This window comes from Rhipicephalus microplus, chromosome 2, assembly GCF_043290135.1.
Source record: "Rhipicephalus microplus isolate Deutch F79 chromosome 2, USDA_Rmic, whole genome shotgun sequence".
In the NCBI taxonomy this organism is placed as follows: Eukaryota; Metazoa; Arthropoda; class Arachnida; order Ixodida; family Ixodidae; genus Rhipicephalus; species Rhipicephalus microplus.
The window spans coordinates 83,978,990-83,997,439 of NC_134701.1; the positions used below are offsets into that span (position 1 = coordinate 83,978,990).

The 18,450-nt window shown below is 45.5% G+C and overlaps 1 protein-coding gene across 1 annotated transcript in view; it reads left to right on the forward strand.

Moving 5' to 3' along the window:
* Positions 1-5,982: 5,982 nt before the first annotated feature.
* LOC119170826 (dehydrodolichyl diphosphate synthase complex subunit DHDDS) overlaps positions 5,983-18,450 on the forward strand; it is a 60,670-nt gene continuing 48,202 nt past the window's right edge. Inside the window, exon 1 of the mRNA XM_075886598.1 lies at positions 5,983-6,037. The gene's annotated coding sequence lies outside the window, so the exon portion shown is untranslated. The remainder of the gene's footprint in view (positions 6,038-18,450) is intronic.

Sequence of the window (18,450 nt, forward strand, 5' to 3'; positions counted from 1 at the left end):
GCTTGCTCGAGCTGAACGACGTCGCTCGCGTAGAGCTCGCTGACTTGTTAGCGGCATGGAGGTTCGTGGAGTTGTGGCTGCAGCCGCCGCTCCTAAGCTGTTGCGCTACGGAGTTCGAAATGAGTCTTTGACGATGTGTGACATCACGGTGAAATTATTAGCATGTCATATCTCACGTATGCTTTCAATTCCACTTGAAGGTATTTCTCATACGCATTTGTATTCATCCTCTGTCACGTGTGACTCACTATTTTACATACTTATTGTGCAGCCGTGGGCACACAGCGTGCTGAAGACTGTGTGCGCTGGCGTCTGCGATGCCTGTCATCTATCTCTTTCGTCAGAGCAGCTTCAGAAGGACTGTGCGGGATGTGAAGGTAAAGTTATTTGTGTGTCATGTTTTAACGCTTGTTTTTATATTAACGTGCACGTACTTGCCATATGCGTGCATCTTCGTCTTCTTTGACACGTGCCTAACTATTTTTCTTATATTATTGTACGTGCAGCCGTGGGAACACAACAGGCAGGAGGAGGCTGCGTGCGCTGGCGTCTGCAATGCCTGTATTCTATCGCTTCCGTCGGAGGAGCTCCCCAAGGAGTGAACAAGATTTGTCAACGAGACTGGACTTGTACACTTCAACGTGAATTCACTTAAAAGAATGGAGAAACTTCATGTGTATGTAGAAAAATAAAAGATTTCGATGTCTCACTTTTGTCCTTCGTTGTTGCCGTGACTGCGAAAGCAGTTACACATAGGTGGCTAACTACTTTTTCGCGTGTTCTTTTCTGCGCAATTCGTTGCTCACTGCGCAGAAAAACAGGCGAAAAAAGTATTAGGCCTGTTGGAAAATAAACAAAAAACAATGCTTGAACTGGGGACAAAAAGTTTGTCCGATAGGAGTAATTGAGTAGATCAACCGTTCGTCCGGCAAGGTGCAACTGTGAGGACTAACGGTTGCCCGGTAAGGTGTAAATGGGGAGGTTAACAATTGCTCTATATGGTGCAAATGTGAGGACCAAATATTAGTCTATTGAGGTGAATTGTAAGACTAACGGTTACTCACTAAGGTGTAAGTGTGAGGACTAAATGTTAGTTCCTTGAGCTCATCTGTGGGGACTAACTGTTAGACCCATTGCTGTTTGTTCTCAAATGAAATAATGGTTGTGGCAGCCCCATTAGTTCCTAAAAAGACGAACCACACACCATTTTAGCACTCTTTTGCCTTTGAGTGTATGTTTGGGCCTCCCCCAGTTTGTCGCTAATGATGTTCTTTATCGTTAAGAATATATGCCCTCTCTGAAACACCTTTTCGTAACTTACCTGCTCGAAAATTTCTTAACATCTATGCATTCACACAGAGACGCTCCCAATATGTATTTATGAGCGAGAGAGAAGAAAAAGTTTATTTTCGAAACAGTGCCCCGAGCATTGCCCGGTGTCACCCTGAGATGGTAGGGCTCCTTATTCCAGGAACCCTCTGGCTTTATTTATTTATTTATTCATTTTACCTGCAGCGCCAACAAAACAATACAGCAGGGGGGTATATGCAAATACATGAATACGATTCATCATATGGGAAAAAAAAGAAAAGGAAAAAGAAAACTGACATGAGAATAAGTGGTACAAATCTGCACAATAGCGCGTCAAATGTACAAGCAGTGCCACAATGAAAAATTTACATGTGCGACAAAAACGTGTGAAACAGAGCATCAGATGTACAATTAACAATATTACCTGGTAGTTTATTCCAGGCCTCAATGGAACTGGGAAAGAAAGAACCCTTGTACACATCAGTACGGCAATCAATTTCACGAATTTTCCATTCATGGTCGCGTCGCTTAGATACAAAGTGCGGGGTTAGTAAGAAAATTTCAGGATTAAGACCATTCTTATTGAAATAAATACAATATAGTAGTTCAAGTTTGTGATGCAACCGACGTTTACTTAGTGTTTCCCAGCCCAACTCTGATTTAAGTAATGTAATGCTAGTGCGAAAGCTATAATTTTTAGTTACAAATCGGGCGGCGCGGTTCTGGACGCGTTCTAGCAGTGTACATAAATTTTCAAATTGTGGGTCCTACACGGCGCAGGCGTACTCCGTAATGGATCTTACGTTGGTGAAATATAAAAGTTCTTTAACTTTTGGAGGAGCATCACTGAAGTTGCGTTTTAGAAAGTTGAGCATGCGGGAAGCAGAAAAGGACACGTGTTCAATCTGACGTTTCCAGATTAGGTTAGATGAGAAATAGACGCCGAGGTATTTATAATCTGGCACTGTATCAAGATGCGTACTTTCCAAAATGTATTTTGATAAAACAGGGCTGCGCCTGCGCGTGAAGGAGACGTGCTTACATTTCGCAATATTCAAAGTCATTTTCCATTTTGCACACCACGTTTGGATATGGTCGAGATCGCTTTGAAGATAGTCCATGTCAAGTGGGCTTTTGATACTGCGATAAACAACGCAGTCGTCTGCGTAAAGGCGTACTTTGCAGGACAAATTACTTACAATATCATTAATATATACAAGAAAAAGCAGGGGCCCTAAAACAGACCACTGCGGAACACCAGAAATAACATTCACATCACCTGATTTACAGCCGTTTATCAGGACACATTGGGTAGATTATGCAAATAACCTGTTATCCACTGGACAACATCATGATGTAGGCCAAGAAAAGACAACTTATGGAGCAGCAACGAGTGCGGGACAGAATCAAATGCTTTTTTAAAATCCAAAAATACACAGTCAGTCTGTTCTTTTACGTCAAATGATGAGAAAAGATCATGGCTAAATTCTATTAATTGCGTTGTACAGGAAAAGCCTGCCCGAAAGCCGTGTTGGCAGTTAGTAAAATATCTATTAGATTCCAGGTGTTTTATTATGGCGCTATATATTATATGCTCCAGGATTTTACTACAGACACTTGTGAGGGGTATGGGCCTATAGTTTTCAGGATTGCTTTTCGGGCCACTTTTGTGAATGGGCGCAACGTTAGCGATTTTCCAATCCTCAGGCAGGTCACCAGAAGCCATCGATTTGGAGAACAGAGTAACGAGAAAGTGGGCAATAGTCTCACGGCAGGCATGAAGGACGTAATTGGGTATGCCGTCAGGTCCGCCTGAAGAATTAACTTTAACATTCTGGAGTAGTTTGAGTACACCATTATAGGTCACAGTGACGGGATCCAATTGTTCATTTATTTGTTCTGGGACACTCGGAGCATTTTCACAATACGTTGGAGAGAAAACAGACTGCTTTACTGCCCTCTTGGCCCTGGCGACGAGTTGTTGTTGGTCTTTTAGGTCCTCGAGGGTGAGCTTCACCTCCCACGTTTCGGTTAGGCCTTCGTTGGTCCGTCCCTCTTCCTTATCAGTCGTGTGTTGTTGCAGATTACGTCTGGAAATACACTGGCATGCAAGAAGCAAGTGTGCCAGGGTGTCCAGTACATTGCAGAGCGGGCACATAGAGCTATATCTCGTTGGGTAGAGACGGTGCATTAGGGCCCCATGTGTGTATGTGCTGCTTTGCAGGCGTCTCACTATCACGCTTTCCTCTTTTGCCAGTTTTGGGTGTGGTGGAGGGTATACTCGTTGCTCCGGCCTTTAATGCCGGAGTAACAACAAGTAGCTGTTTTGAACAACTTCCGTCTTTTCGACGATGGGTCGGATATCTTGTGAGCAGCCGGCAGCCCAGCTGACGTGCTCGCGGGCCGCAGCGTGCGCTGCTTCATTTCCCTGCAGACACTCGCGCCCCGGCACCCATAATATACAAGTGTATGGGAGTGGATTGTTTCGCCATTTCAAAATATTGGTGGCATCAGCTGAGATACGGCCCTTAGCGAAAATCCTGCAGGCGGCTTGCGAGTCGGTGAAAATCACTGCGGCATCTGTACATGTGTTTGTTGCTAGGGCGATAGCCGAATCTTCTGCTGCGTCTGAATTGAGCGCGTTGACCGTGGCCAACGCTAATTCTCGGCCTTGAGAATCTTAGACGCCGACAGCGTACGCGTTTCTATGCGGATACTTGGCCGCGTCAGTGTAGTGGGAGTCCGGGTCTTGCTTCAACTTTCGTTGAATAGCATCAGCTATAGCCTTGCGTCTACTTTTGTGGAAAGTAGGATGCATGTTGCGTGGAATAGGTGCGATGGACAGTGACTCTCTAACGTACAACGGGATGCGCTTTTTCCAGTCTGCATCAAGTCATGCATGTTTTTATTGTGGGTGGTCTCGGCTGCATCGACCTCCAATAGCTTGTGCAAAGCCATTGGAAGTTAAAATCCGGGATGTAAGTTTCTCACAGGTAATAAATGCTAAGATAAGAATAGAATTTCATTATATAGATTAAAAATGCTTAACATTTGTTGATCAGATAATTAGGGGGGTTACTGGAAAACCACCTATAAGCCTACAGATCCAGATATAGCCACAGATGCTTCCGTTACTGCTAAGTAAGCTGGTGTGGGCATCTATTCAACAGAGATAAACTGGTCTTCTTCACTCCAACTGCCCAGTTTTACGCCAATATTTCCGGCAGAATTACTGGCAGTTATTCTGGCCATACGCGAGCTCCCAATCTCTACGTTTTCTGTGGCTATAATGACTAAATCTTTGTACGTTTTCATTGCTCTGACAATACAAAAGATATTGCCTTGTTCATCAGAGTTCTGTATATATATGGCTAATTATGTTTCAGTTGTCTATTTCGTTTGGGTGCTAGGTCTGACTGAATGAGCAATAAATGAAGCGACGGACGTACTGGCAGCAGTATAGATTCAGGGCTCCGTCCTGAATATTTTAAGACCCTAATGCCTCCACACAATCACGCAATTTCTAAATTCCACTATACAGCAGGAACAGACCAACTCTGCATGTCTGAGTGAAAGATTTTTTATCAACTTTAGTTTCATTTATATAGTTCATGGTGTGCAAGAAAACAATGTCAAGTGACATTTACTGAGTTGCCATGTAGAATTCTAACTTTAAGTTGTTATCTGTACAGCCCTGTCTTTGTTCCTTCTCCTCAATTTTACTACTCTAAACAAGCAGACACCATAGAGTACGTTATTACAGAATGCTGCACATATCAAAATTCAAGGCAAATATTTGTGACAGCACCTTTCCAGAAACATAAGGGCTCAAGCTGTGTGAAACGGTATTACTCTCCCTAGGGTCGTCGGCACTGTGTCTTGGCAGGGGGGGGGCATGAATGGAGCGGTATATAATCATGTAAAAGAATCAAAATGGCTACCTTGGTAATATCACAAATAAATACTCATGACCTAATTTTATCATTATTTATTTTGTGTATTTTCACTGCAACTCTTTTTTCTCTATACTTATCATTTTTTATTTTTCTTTATAACAATCCATAATATACTGTTAGCACAAATAATTTTTTACCAAAAAAGTCTTCAGGCATCCCCCCCCCTTATTTTTCGAAATCCCACTCCCGCGCCACTCATAACCGATCCCCCATGGTGGGTTAGGCCACTCCTCTTGGGCCTAACCAACCAACCGACCGACCGACCGACCGATCAAGCAACCGACCAACCAATCATCATGTATATGATCACTTATTATTCCAGCTGACCAATTACGGCGAGGTACATCTTTGCCGTTAAAAGTAACAGTTGATCTTGCATTCGCACGCAGTTGTTCATACCCTTCAACATTTAGGCATAATCAAAACCCTACTTATTGAATATGGCTCGCATGTAATACCGATATAGCAACTGACACACCAATTACACCAAACGTCTAGATGAAACGTGGAAACTGGCACCATAAACGGGATTCCAGCTTTGAAAATATGTGCTTTGCACGTTAAGGAAAGTCATGGAAGGAATCGCTGGGATGTTTGCCAGGTCAAAGTAAGCACGCCACCGAAGAGTAAATGTTTGCCACTCGAGCAAGCAGTTAAACGGGTATAAAGGCCATTCCGCCCTTTCAGAACTCCAAGGTAGTATTCGCGAGCGGCAAGATCGCTTTCAGGGAGACGAAAAAGAGCACGAATTTCCAGCAGGACACGCATAGGTAAGTGCGGCGAACCTTACAAGTGAACCTTGTAAAATAATCTGACGGGTTAAAACTTATCAAAATTGAAATATTGGGATGATTAATTACATGCTGAGAGTATTGAAATGGGTTTGATGCGTGTAAACAATGCGCAGTGCCCCAAGAACGCAAATTTATGTGATGTGAAATTGTAAACATGATGATCTGCTCAGTAACTGATCTAGGAATCAGTGTGCTTTAGTGGCTCTGTTCGTTTTTGTATGCTATTGATTGGTGATTGAGGCAGCATCTACATGGAACGAGCTAGGCTATATGTTGATCATTATCATTATCAGCCTGACTACGCCCACTGCAGGGCAAAGGCCTCTCCCATGATCCGCCAATCATCCCGGTCTTGTGCTTTCCGTTGTCACGTTATACCTGCAAACTTTTTTATCTCCCCGGCCTACCTAACTCTCTCTCTCTCCCCCTTCTTGCGTTTGCCTTCTCTGGGAATCCAGTCAGTTACCCTTAACAACCACCGGTTATCCTGCCTACGTGCTTTGTGTATGGCCCATGTCCATTGCTTTTGCTTTATTTCAACTATGATGTCCTTAACCCCGGTTTGTTCCCTGGCCCACTCTGCCATCTTCTTGTCTCTTGAGGTTACACGTATAATTTACCTTTTCATCGCTCGCTAAGTCGCTCTCTATTTATTCTGAACCCTCTTTCTAAGCCTCCAGGTTCCCGCTGTATAACTATGTACTGGCAAGATGCAGCTGTTAGGTACCTTTTTTTTTTCCAGGGTTAGAAGCAGATTACCATTCATAATTTGAGAATTCTTGCCAAATGTGTTTCACCCCATTCTTATTCTAGTTATTTCGCTCTCATGGTTCGGCTCCGCGGTTGCTACCTGTTTTAAGTAGTCATATTTCTTTAAAACTTCCAATGACTTTTCACTTCAGACAAAGCGCTGTTTTCCTACGAGACTGTTGCACATTACTTTTCTTTTACGCATATTATTTTCAGGCCCACTTTTCTGCTTTGCTTGTGTAGCTCTGTAATTATGAGCTGTAATTCGTCCCCTGAGTTACACATCAAAGCTGTGTCACCCGCGAATCGCAGGTTACTAAGATCGTCTCCATTAACTATTATCCCTAACTCTTCCCAACCTAAGGCCCTGAAGACCTTCTGTAAACACGCGGTGAATAGCACTGGTGACATTGTGTCACCCTGCTTTACACCATTCTTTATTGGGATATTGTCGCTTTCTTTATGGAGAATTGTGGAGGCTGCGGATCCACCGTATGTTTCTTCCAGTATGTTTATGTACGATTCTTCAATGCCCTGATTCGTTGTGTCTACATTATTGCTGATGTCTCGACTGAGTCAAACGTCTTTTCGTAATCTATGAAAGTTATATATAGGGGTCGGTTGTATTCCGCGAATTTCTCTATTACCTCAATGATAGAATGAATATGGTCTAATTTGGAGTAACCTGTACGAAAACGTGCTTGAATTTTTGGTTGGGCCAAGCAGAATCATACTGAATAGCTAAACATTTGAACTGTGTGGTTCAGTGCAGGTTGTGATTGATTGAGTAATCTTGACTGGAAACGTCGAATCAGTGCTACTTCGTGGGCATGATATCAATGACAACGACAATATTGTAACACTGCTTGAACGATATGTAGCATTCTAAACTTACACAGAAAACAGACAATCTAAAACCATCAAAGCGATAGATATATATGCCTAGAAAATTTTTTGCCCTATTCCGTCACGCTACGGGATTCAGAATTGGCAGTGTAGGTCAGAAATGCATATTTAGCTTGAAGAAGGCTTATTAGAGTTTACAGTTCACGGTATGGTATAGAATAATCGAAAAAGAAGCCTCCACCTAGGAACACACCTTGTAGAAGTGCGCCTTGTAGTAGACGCAGTGTGATGCAATGAGAATACCGAGGTCATTGGTGTGACAAATATTGCATAATGACGTAAAAATCGCAATAACAAAATAGTACGCCTGGCGTTTCGCGAGTGAATTTCGTGACTTTAGTCATCAAAATAATATGCGAGAGGTTGTTTCTCTTTTATCTTTCCGAAAAAGAAAACATCCATAAATGCCAGAAGGATAAGTCGTTAACACAATGTATTTATTTGACGACCTTCATACCATCGGCATATCTAAGAGTATAAAAGATCCGTGTGGCCAAACAAACGTCACAACAAAGTATTTTAAAATACAGTAGGCCTAATGCCGATGCGATGGTTAAGGACGTTCGTCACTATGTTTGTTTATAGCGGATGAGAAAGGATTAACATGAGCAATTTAAGCGAACAAAAGAAGCTTTATATTGTACACTAGAGAAGGAAGTGGCAGGAGAAAATAAAACTATATATATCTAACCCCATACGCCAAGCATCACGCAACATGCGCGAGAGTCAGACCGCCATTAATCTGCGCAGAGTTCGCGGCTACGCTAACTCAGTGTCCAGCGCGTATAGTTCACGGTTCGTAAGAAGAAACCGCTGTCTCACAGTTTGGGTCCCCATCGTCCCGACATGATGCGGTCGTCGACGTGCGCGAGGGCAAAGGTGGCACAGCTGGAACGGCTGACGGCACACGGATGCGCTACCGTGTGCAGCGCCGTTGAGTCGGATGTCGCGGCTAACCCAGCAGTCAGGGTCGCAACTCCTGAGGTCCAGGATCAGGCCATGGCTCACGAGGACCACACCCGGTAGGCCTCGCCCACGAACCTGCTCCCGTCCACTGCACCCAGGCAGGAGCCGTTCAGCAGGCCCCGTCCTTGGACTTTGTACAGGCCGACGGACTCGACCTCGAACAGACACACCGGAGCTCGACCTGGCCGACACGTACGGGTCTCACGTCCGGCTCAGGAACGCTGCCAGGAACTCGTCCTCTCGAGCGGCGCACCGCTTCCTCTGCCTTCGTGGCCTGAACCCTCGAGCTCTCTTTTCCGCACGTTCCTTCTTCTTCTCTTCTTTTTCATTCCTTTTTGTCGCCTTCGTGCCACCTGCCCTCCGCTCGTCTTCTTCAGTTTTGGTTTGACGTTCCTCGGCGTCTTTAAGTCCTTTTTTTCCACAAATCGTACCTAACACACATTGCTTTTGTGTCCTTTCCTTACAATATCCCCCTGCTCAAGAAAGTTGTTTAGGGGGAAAACAACTTTTTACAAGCGCACGGGGTGGAGTAAACAAAAGCAAAAGAAATAGCGAAAACAATAACATTATTTACAGAAGTCCATTGCATTAGAGAAAGGGTGACGACATGGAAAAAAAATTTTGCCATCACTAAACGCTAACCAGTGGAGAAGTCAAATGCGGCTGAGGTAGTTGGCACCTATGTTGTCAGAGCCCTTAATGTACTCAACCACGAAGTCATACTCAGTAAGCAATAGGCTCCCTTTCGTGGTATTTCTTGAGAAGGTTAATGTGAAAAAGACTTCTCCGAGTTCCGAGATCTATCTCGTAGTCATAGTCACTGCGTTTTTCAAGCACTGTGAAGGGTCCCTTCCTTGTCAAGATCAATTTGTTCTTATCTGATGGTAGCAACAGCAATACTTTGTCTCCTGGTGATAGGTGTCGAACTCTTGCTTTCCTATCGTAATATTTCTTGTGTGTCATTTTCGCCTTCAGGAGTTCTTCGTGCGCTACCTTGCTGGTGTCTTGCAGTCGCTCCTGGAGATCTATAACATACTCGTATGTTGTTTTCGTTTCAGGATCGATGTTGGCCCCTGTCCACAGCTCCTTAAGGATTGACATTGGCCCGCGTACAAATCTGCCGTAGAGGAGATCGAACGGTGCGAATCCAAGGCTCGTTTGGGAACTTCATGGTATGCAAAGAGCCGGGGAGCCAAGTATCTGTCCAAATGTTGCGGCCGTTCTTGACACATGCGGCGAAATATTTGTTTGAGAGTGCCATTAAATCTCTCCACAAGTCCGTTGGCCATGGGGTGATAGGCCGTTATGGGTAGCTGACAAAATGAAAGTAGCCGACCGAGTTTCTGCATGAGACTCGAGGTGAACGACTTTCCACGGTCGCTCACTATCTCACGGGGCACTCCAACGCGGGAGAACATCTCTACTAGTGCTTCCGCTATGCGCTCTGTCTCGATGCTTGGTAGTGCCACCGCATCCGGGTAACGCGTAGCGAAGTCTACCATCGTTAAGACATACTTGTTGCCCTTGGATGACGTTGGTGACAGAGGGCCAATAATATCGATGGCGACCCGCTGAAAAGGTGTGTCTATGATAGGCATATTTCCCAATGGAACTCGTTCGACGAGGTGTTTAGGCACGGTCCTCTGACATATGTCGCACGACTTCACGAACCGTATCAAATCAGCCTGTACACCCGGCCAATTAAACTCTGTAAGGACACGGACTGTTGTCCTTCTTTGCCCTTGGTGACCAGACAGAAGGCCTTCATGAGCCATCTTCATTACGGTGTTCCGAAGATCCTGGGGTACTACAAGTTGCTCCAAGTCTCGCCTTCCTGCCGTGCGGTGGCGCCGGAAAAGAATGTCGCGTACCTGCACAGACTCAGTGACTGTTGGCTTCTTAGATATGATCTTCTCCAATGCGGCGAAGCAGGTTTCCAGCGTGGGATCTGCGTGCTGTAAATTCTTTAGCGCTTCCCGGCTGATATCCAGGGGTTGGATCCGAGGCCATTCATTGTAATGAAAATATCTTTCTTTATCGGGGCCAAGGTTCGTCAACGCGTATGTTCCGTGCCGTGTTAAGAGAAATCGACTTTGAGACGACGCGGTAACAACACACACAACGTTTATGACAGAGCACGAAAGATAAAACATTGCCCGCAGCTTCCCTCGGGGGAACACTGAGGAGGATGCGGAGCATATAATTGGTTAAAGGGGTGTTAAAGTGTGACTTACTTGGGTCGATGGCTAAATTGGTTAACGTGGTTGTGAAATGGGGTGTTAAATTGCGACTTACTTGGGTCGCTGGCTAAATTGGTTAACGTGGTTGTAGGAGGGGTGTTAAATGAGTAAACACGTACGACACGTATGCGAAAGGGCGGTGTTTATTTATTGCGACGAACTTTGAGCGGTTCCGCCAACACTTTGGCCGGCGCTGGTCGAAGGGACGTCGATCATTGCGACCTCGGACGTCGACGCGCCGTACAAACCAACCGACGAGCGGCAACTGAGCGAGCGAGCACCGACCTTGAGTATATATACAGCGCGACGGCGCATGCACTGTCAGCTGTCGAATGTTCGAGAAGGGGGAGAAGCGCCACGGTGCATGCGCGCGCGTCAGCTGCCGATGTTCTCGAAGCGCGACGGCGCATGCGCGCGCGTCAGCTGCCGATGTTCTCGAAGCGTGACGGCGCATGCGCGCTACATTACACAGCTAGCGAATGTTCGTGAAGAGGAGAAGCGCACGCGGTGTGTAGAGGAGGAAGGGATGCACAGATGGTGGAAGGAGGAGGAGGAAGCTTGCGGACGGCGCCGCACTACAAGCCTTGAGTATTAGATGCTCCGCATCTAAAAACAGAACACAGAACCAGAAAAACCGTGAAGCCGAATAAGTAACAAAACTGTCTGGTCGAATAAGAAAACTACAGAACGCGAGTTCTAGGCGGAAAGTTCCAAAACCTCCCAATGAGATGCGGACCCCGACGACCGCCGAGGTGCAGGGCAGGAGGCGGTGACAGTTGATCGGAAGCGGGTTGCGTCTCGATGTGCGACGCTATGGTGACGGTGACGGAGTGGGGGCATGGGTACGACTACGGAGCAGTCAACCCGCATCGGAGACGCGATGCTCCATGCGTGTAATTGGCCAGCCCGTCCAGCGAACAGCTTGCGTCGAGACGCGATGCTCGGTGCAACCGTGACCATTAACCAGGCCACGTTCGTCGCTGTGCCGAACGGCTGACCACGAAGACGCCTCGCCGAGATCCGCAATGCCCTCGGCAAGGAAGAGAACAGCAGGCCAGGCCGCGCCCCGAGATGCAGTACTCGTGCCGGCAACGTCACTCCAGCTGGTGGTTAGACGGCAGTAGCGTGGACAGCCGCGTTCCCTGGCCGGAACCTGGATCGCCTGCGTCCGACGCTTCGGCCCGCTGTCTCCCGTCTGCCGCTGCTTCGGCTCGTCCCCGGCCACAAAGCTTACCACCACGTAATGGTCACACATGGCCCAATCGTGGCACGCCACCTCTATGAGCCACCACAGGTCATCAGCTGATTGGCTGACCTCACGCGCACATTACACGCGCCTTGCCCCGCACCTCCGTCGTTGTCGTCGTTTTCTTCACTCATCACAATAACCCCCCACACAAGAAAGTTGTTTTCACAAAACAACTTTTCTCACACAACAAAGTGATGAGGGACAGAAAAACATGCAACTTCCAACAATATCCGGAGATGACACTAATGGAAACGCCGATCTGTCTTTACAATGATCCAGTCCAGAAGAATGATAACTTTTTAAATTAAACATGCATACGGGCAACAAAAACCAATGACTGCACAAGATTTAATTTTCTTATGTACTAAACATTCTAGAACTTCCTGTTATGCACTCATGAGTTCTTAAACAACACCAACTCAGTCTTCACGTATAGGCTGCCTTCACTCAATCTTCACAGAGGCTGAGTTTATCAAGTCCAGCTTACTTGATATTCTTCTGGAAGCGTCGCAAGAAGCTGAAACCTAGCTCTCATGTCTCACGTCCTCCAAACTTCAACACGCTTACACTAACCGCGAACAGAAATTTCCAAGCCCTGCTTGACTTACAATGTTCTTGCGACTGCTGTAGCCGACACCCGTCAAGCCCCTTTCGCTCCCAAGCTTAACGTTATCGTTCGCATGACCAACGGCTCCTGTAACATCAGCTGTGGTGAAGCCAGGGCGCATGGTTGTTTCGAGTTAGTCCAAAATAGCCTCTACTATCGTGCCAATTCCGCTATTACATCAATGCGTCAAGCCCTCCCGCACAACAACCTCGCTACCCTCACGATCACATAACAGCCTCAATGCTCCTGGCCCTTGCGTTAGCTTGCACCTAACTGCTTCTACAATCAATTATTTCTTCCTCGGCCTAAATCCTACAATGTTATACACAGAATCGTGCTTATTTTTCCGGGTCCATTCCTCAAACACGGCACACAAACAAGGTGAGGCTCCTTAAGATATTTAAAACAAGAGCTTAATCCTGGCAGGCTCACCATTTATTGTAATGAAAATATCTTTCTTTATTGGGGCCAAGGTTCGTCAACGCTTATGTTCCGTGCCATGTTAGGAGAAATGGACTTTGAGACGACGCGGTAACAACACACACGACGTTTATGACACAGCACGAAAAATAAAAACAGAACACAGAACCAGAAAAACCGTGAAGCCGAATAAGTAACAAAACTGTCTGATCGAATAAGAAAACTACAGAACGCGAGTTCAAGGCGGAAAGTTCCAAAACCTCACAATGAGATGCGGACCCCGACGAACGCCGAGGTGCAGGGCAGGAGGCGGTGACAGTTGATCGGAAGTGGGTTGCGTCTCGATGTGCGACGCTATGGTGACGGTGACGCTTGGCGGAGTGGGGGCGTGGGTACGACTACGGAGCAGTCAACCCGCATCGGAGACGCGATGCTCCATGCGTGTAAATGGCCAGCCCGTCCAGCGAACAGCTTGCGTCGAGACGCGATGCTCGGCGCAACCGTGACCATTAGCCAGGCCACCTACGTCGCTGTGCCGAACGGCTGACCACGGAGACGCCTCGCCGAGATCCGCGATGCCCTCGGCAAGGAAGAGAACAGCAGGCCAGGCCGCGCCCCGAGATGCAGTACTCGTGCCGGCAACATCACTCCAGCGTGTAGTTGAACGGCAGTGGCGTGGACAGCCGCGTTCCCTGGCCGGAACCTGGATCGCCTGCGTCCAGCGCTTCGGCCCGCTGTCTCCCGTCTGCCGCTGTTTCGGCTCGTCCCCAGCCACAAAGCTTACCGCCACGTAATGGTCACACGTGGCCCAATCGTGGCACGCCACCTCTATAGGCCACCACAGGTCATCAGCTGATTGGCTGACCTCACGCGCACATTACACGCGCCTTGCCCCGCCCCTCCGTCGTTGTCGTCGTTTTCTTCACTCATCACAGCCGACACCTACGGGACATCAGTCGGCTTATAGAAAATATGCGTCTGGCCATTGACGGTAACATTAACAGTATCTATCAAGAACAGCCTTATGTCTGATATTTGGAGCTCAGGAGTCAGGATTGCAGTGTACACGTTCAGCGATTAGCAGTGAGCCGCAGACTAAGCCAATAGCCGGAGTAAAAGACTAGTGCAAATAGTGCGAACGTGTTGCATACTAGTTTTAGGATTGCAGGTGTGCGTCCTGAAAGAAGCGAAAATTGTGGTAGTTTGGTGACAGGTAAAAAGAATATAATAAATGCGAAGCATTTTTGGCATACTGCAAGCACCTTTGGCGTCTATATGCGTATCTATCTTTCAAGCCACTTACGAATGGGTGCTCCAGTGATCACCCCCTTTCTCTTGATGGATTGATATGTGGGGTCCAACGTCCCAAAACCACCTTATAATTATGAGAGACGCCATAGTAGAAGGCTCCGGAACTTTCGACCACCTGGGTTTCCTTCAGTTGCACCCAAATCTGAACACACGGGCCTACAACGTTTTCGCCTCGATTAAAAATGCCGCCGCTGAAGCCGGGATTCAATCTCGCGAGCTGCATGCGGGTCAGCCGCTGAGTACCTTAGCTACCAGATTTCCGCAGTGGGGCTTCACCTTCTACTCTTGGCGGCAACTGAAATTAGTATGGGGGAGGGGGTAAGAAGGTTTGACGAATATGACGCGGTATGTAGGTGTTAAATATTGTCACATACTTGTCGCATACGTCGCCATAAAAACTTCCTCTTGAGCAGTGACAAGTAACCACGGGCGGGTATGTGCCGCTGGTATGCGGGGGATGTGGGACAGGTGACGGATATATCTGCCCAGGAATAGTGAGAACACACATGGGTAACTTTTACGTGTTAGCGTTAAAAAGCTGAGATCAGTAGCATTGAGCCAGCGAACGCACACAATAAATATCATTGTCTCAGCAGGACTCAAACCTAAGCATTCCGCGTGGCAATCGAGTAGTCTACGACAAAGCCACGCCAGGTCTCGGAACTGATAGATTGATATATTAGGTTTAATGTCCCAAAAGCAGCATACAGTCATAAGAGAAGCTGCATTGGAGGGTTCTGGAAATTTCGACCATCTGGGGTTCTTAACGCACACCCAAATCTAAGCACATGAGCCTACAGAATTCTCGCCTCCATCAAAAATGCAGCCGCAGCAGCCGGGCTTCGATCTCTTAACCTGCGAGCCAGCAGCCGAGTACTTTAGCTACTATACCACCGTGGCGTAGCAGGTCTCGGAACTACTTTTGAAATAGACCGTCATGTTTGTGAAACATCAATTGTGCTTGCAGTGCTTGGGTATCCAATTTTTTAACTTTACGTATGTCCTCTTATCATACAACTGTCATCTCAGAATTACGTCAATTGTAGTTACGTGACATTCGCTGAAGTCGATTTACGTAGCAGTGTCCAGGGCTACCATCTTCGCGAGCACCAGCGCTAGATATCAGCTTTTCGCTTCTGGTGTTGCTAATACTAATGTTCCTGTCGGCATCACTGCGCACGTGCAAAACTCTGGCCAAGTAAGTATCCGAAACTGTTCAGCATATGTCTATATGCGCTCATCATTTGTACATTTACTTGACATCACTTCGTAACGTGTCACCCAATATCCAATTAAAACATGGCCCCCTTCCCTCCACAATCTTCACATAACGTTGATTCTCAAGGTATGCGGTATCTGCAGAATTTTTTATAGGAATCTGTAAAATCAGCGAAAAAGAACGTACACTACAGAGCCACGGAGTTCAAAAAACTAGCTCGGCCGCCACACTTCAGTACAAGGAAAACATGTGCAGTGTATCATGGCCTCAGGGATCTTTTCGCATACAGACATCATATGCAGTACTGGAATAAATACTGGAACATCACACGAAGCAATGGAACAATCATACTCATTAACTTCTTTGTATTGCTCATGATATGCCATCTGGACCACATGATAAGGACGACATCACGTTCTTCACGTATTCAAAGATGAACGCGTCATCGCGCGACGCAGAACAACATGAAGTAGCCGTCTTTGGGTGTAGACTGCAGCTCGAGTGCTCGTGTCTGAAATTGTGAAATCTGATTAGGGATAAGTTGCAAAACAAGCAAAGGAGGCTTTGATTTCTATTTAATTTGGGTCTGCTTTTTTAAGGGATACTCCACATTTTCAAGATCATTGGATTGTATATTCTTTCAAAATTAAGCTGGCCAGTCAGAAACGCATTCGGTGAAAATTCAGTATATCAACTATTATGTCGTCTATGCTGGCGCTTACAGAGAGCTCGAAAAAAATGCAATTGTTCCTTCCACCCAAGAGGTAAAGAAGTTTTATAGTCCGTCTGGAAGCAATAATAGAGCTTGAAAGTACTTTTAATATTACTAAAATAGCTCACGGCGGGACAACTAAGCACTCGTCTATGATGACTTGCAAGCAAAAGTCATCTTCTTTTCTTTCCTTCAAACTCCACTGTACTGTTCCTTACTCCCCCTAAAACTTTCTGAGCATAGCTAAGCTTTCCAATGACTCCAGTATTAGTGGTACATCAATCCTCCTGCGCCGCACATGTTCCCGGAAACAGCCCACCTAACATCAAGTGACGTAATGTGGCCTTGTCATTATGTAAGGTAAAATTGTGTGACGTCATTATTTGTTTAGAAACTTTGTGACCTGTGGCTTATCATAATGTTATGGTTTATGCCTCAAATATTGTTCTAGCTGCTTCGCGCTCAACTTACGAACGCAACCAATTGTGTTACCCATGTTTCAACCAGAGTACAAGTTTTCTCCTCTCTCTCGTATGCCACACTATAGCTATCTTATTTTGATATGGCGTTTATTTCAGCCTGTCACCACCCGACTGTGGTTGTCAGTGTAATCCAATGGTATCGGATAACGTGACGCCGCGACTGTCTTTATTGCCCACCGACGCTCACCTGAACACGTTATTTTGTTAACTGTTCTCAGCGCTTTCTATTGCCTTGTTAAAGAACACAGTTTTGCTCAAATGAACCTTCTTTTAGAACCCTGCGTCTTCTTTGGCCATGAGACAATATGATAATTTCTTGTATCACTCTTGTCGACGGCGATGGTCACTTGGTCAATTTTCGTGTTTGATCAAGCATGTAAGGCGATTTCCTACTATTATTACTACTACTACTACTACTACTACTACTACTCTAATCATCAAAACTAATACTTATAGTCATAATAATAACATTAATACATTTCATAAATGCGGGTTCCTTTATTTTAACGGATGAAGAGCGAGATAATGCTCCAACTCCTGATAAATCTCCTTTGCCGTATTCTATTTTTCTCGCACCCACAGATCCGGTTGAAGTAGAAAGAATAATTAGAAAACTTAAAAACAATGTTGCATCAGGGATTGATGAGATGGGTTCTGTTGAGTTAAAAATGGTGTCACCATTGATATCTAATGTCTTGGCCTATATTATCAACCTCACCCTCACTAACGGTGTATTTCCAGAGCAGCTAAAAATAGCAAAAGTCACTGCAGTACATAAAGGTGGTGATATCAATACTTTAGCGAACTATCGACCTATATCCGTGCTTCCAACAATATCAAAAATATTTGAAGGGGTTATTTATGATAGACTTGCATCCTTTTTTGATAAGCACCAAATAATAACAAAAAGTCAGTATGGTTTTCAAAAAAATAAATCAACAGAACAAGCTCTACTGTATATCAAAGATAAGATCATCGAAAATATGGAAAACAAAAAATATACTCTTGGGCTCTTCCTCGATCTTCAAAAGGCATTTGACTTCATACAATTCAAATCATTGATTCATAAATTATCAAGTTATGGGGTGCGTGGAGTTGCACTACAACTGTTTAAAAGTTACCTAGAAGATCGTTATCAATATGTAAAACTGAATAACACTATTTCTGCAAAGATAAAGTTGAACCAAGAAGTCCCCCAAGGGTCTATACTGGGGCCATTATTGTTCCTTGTCTATATAAATGATATTGTCGATATACCTCATTCTCCTGAACTTATAATGTACGCTGACGATACGAATGTTTTCTTTTCATCAGACAATCTAATATCACTTGAGGTCAGTGTAAATAATTATCTAAGCAATCTTTCAAATTGGTTAAGGCAAAATGGACTGCGCTTGAATGCAAAAAAACAACCTATATGATATTCCGACCTATAAACAAACCTATTAGTAACATAGCTGCAAAATTCGAAGGAAATTGCATCGCACATGTTAGGGAACAAAAGTTTCTTGGTGTATGGTTTCAGGA